The sequence below is a fragment of the Lipotes vexillifer genome, unplaced genomic scaffold, assembly GCF_000442215.2.
Source record: "Lipotes vexillifer unplaced genomic scaffold, Lipotes_vexillifer_v1.1 scaffold1226, whole genome shotgun sequence".
NCBI classification, from domain to species: domain Eukaryota; kingdom Metazoa; phylum Chordata; class Mammalia; order Artiodactyla; family Lipotidae; genus Lipotes; species Lipotes vexillifer.
The window spans coordinates 130845-133791 of record NW_006784227.1 but is presented as its reverse complement, the minus strand read 5'-3'; positions in this window follow the sequence as shown (position 1 = coordinate 133791).

The window sequence follows — 2947 nt, the reverse complement described above, 5'->3', positions numbered from 1 at the left end:
AAAAAGGTCATGAAGAACCTAGGGGCAAGACGGGAATAAAGACACAGACCTACTAGAGAATGGACTTAGCTAGTGGGAAGCAGCTGCATAGCACAGGGAGATCAGCTCGATGCTTTGTGACCACCTAGAGGGGTGGGAGGGAGGGAGATGCAAGAGGAAAGAGATATGGGAACATATGTATATGTATAACTGCTTCACTTTGTTATAAAGCAGAAACTAACACACCACTGTAAAGCAATTATACGCCAATAAAAACGTTAAAAAATCTCTGTGATCAAATCAATAAAATATTAATATAAGAAGAGATTATAAGTAGAAGGTATATAATAAATACAGCAGAAATATTTCCCATTATGTACAAGAAGTTAATATGTGTTAAAATTGTTATTTCAGTTCAGTGGGAAATGAGTACTTAGTTACTAAATGGTGCCATAATTGGCTGCTCATGTGAGATAAAAGAAAATTGAGCCCTTATCTTGCAGCACACACAAATATAAATTCCACATAGATTAGCAACTAAAACATGCAAAATAAAAACTTGCAGGAAAATCTGGGAGACTAGATGTGTTAATTTAGGGGCAAGGCAGACCTTCTCAACCAAAACTGGTTGAGAAAATACAAAATAAAATCAAATATGGAGACCTCTTCCAGAAATATGTTGCTGTTCATTTTTACTCTTGAATTTAATCCAGGATCATTCGACTGAACTCCTTGGAAAACACACCACATTTGAAATTTTGCTCTACCCTCTGTGGAGCAAAACTGGTGGCTAAATGCCCAAGAAAAATGCTTCAAAATAATGACATATAGAAATGGATGCAACTTTAGTCTAGGTGGAAAGGAAAAGTCACTGATGCACAATTGCTTTATTTTCAAAGGAATATTAAACTACCTCCCTCACCAGTTGCTACGATTGATGTTAATGTATATGAAATATAGAGGTTGATGAATCGTGTGCCCTGAGTAACTGTGTTCCTTTCTGCCGATCCCTATGAGGAGATAGGCAGAGAGTACAACTTCCTCGTGTCCCCCCAAGTTGTGCCACTTAAAACCTGTTGGTGAAAAGAGGACCCATGCAAACAATAAAAGTATACCTTTGGATCCAAAAATATTTAAGCAAGATTCTCTTATACTGTGTTTTGAAGGAATACCCAGATCCATTGTGTGATAAAAAACCCTGGGTAGGTTTCATAGGCTGTTGTGTATGTGGGGACAAGGTAGTGAGTGTGAGAGGCAGAAGAGACTTAAAGATCAGTTGAGGATTTGCCATCGCTGGCTCTTTGATTCTCTCCCGCTGTTATCTAAACTCCCCTGTCTGCCTCAACAACTCCTTTCATCAAAACAGCTCCTCACCTGGTTCCACATTTATTTTCATCCAGCTGGGGCATCAATATCTGGACACCTGCACACTATGTAAGTAAGTATATATACAATTTAAAGCATTTATATTTCTTTTAAATTTCAAAAAAGATATTTATAAAAGTAAAATGACAACTGAGAAGTATTTTGTTTTGTCTTGCTTTCCTTAAAACTAAACCACTGAAACAAACAGAAGGCACCTGATCTGATGTTCTGTAAGAGTACATCTTGTTTGCTTTAATCTTATAAGAGAAATATATGTATATGTAAGCACATTTTTGTGGCAGAAAATCTTTTAAAAACTACTGCTTTGTTTTCTTTCCTTTTTCCCTGTTTTCATGCCACCTATTACACTATCCCATTGACTGTGCACTGGTTAACCTGGAGGCTGCATTAAAATGGCATATGCTGAATGTTTATGGGACCCTGAGAGCTTTATGAACAGTTTCAGTCTATGGGTTGGTCTGATGGCCGTAAATGCTTAGTCAATTTAATGAATTACAGGAAATTCAGCATCGAGAGAGAAGAGCAGAATTCATAAAATATATTTTCTTTAAAATCTCTGATCGACTTTGACCTGATATGGAAAATTTCAAAGATTAATTTCCTCAGTTTTCCCCTCCACAAAAGAATGAGCTTGACATCACTAGAAGCAGAGAACAGATAGTGATGTTAGGAATATAAAGATCTCTTGAAATATGTGAGTAAAAGCACTTTGAATCTGTCAATCATTAAGCAAGGAAGTAATTAAGAGCATGAGCTTAACTTCACTGTCCTATTTTGTCTACCACGGTCCTTCCCAAGTCTAAGAGTCAATACTTGAGACTTTAGCCTTTTTTCCCCCTTCTTAATATGGCTACTAAAAGTACTTTCTACCCATAAAGTCAGCCAACTCTATTTCCTAACTAGATCTTATGCCTCAGATTTTAAAATATCAAAATATGTGTGTCAAGATCCAATAAAAATACTTGAAATTTTAAGAAAGAGATATTGGAAGTCCTTTGGGATGTATAAATGAACAGGATGATTAAGTTTAAGTGTAACTTCCAATCTGGTTGAATGTCTGGGCAAATTCAACTTTGGTTTTGTATCAAGTGAAATTCTGGGAGATGAAAATGCCTCTTATCGTGTCTATTGTTTATGAACACTTCTTTTTTTGCATATTAGAAATAAAAGAAATATTTTCATGGAAGTAGATAATGCAATAATAATAGTTAATATTTAGTGAAAGCTTACTATTTGCAAAGCACTGATCTTAAATACTTTGCAGGTCTCACTTCATTAATCTCTACAATGTTCCTGTGAGATTATTAATTTTATCAACTCCATTTTATTGATGAGAAAATTAAAGCACAGAGAATTGAAACAACTTACTTAAGGTCATTTAGAAAAGGTAGAATTAGAATTCAAACATAGGCAATCTTGATCTAGAATCTGTGATTTTTACCACGTACCATGCTGTCTCCCACATAATTCAAACTCAAAAAGACTTAGGTTCAAATCCTGGCTAGATCGTGTTAACTGAGTAACCCTAGAAACTAGGTCTCAGTTTTGTCATCTGTAAAAGAGGCAGACTAACACCTATTCT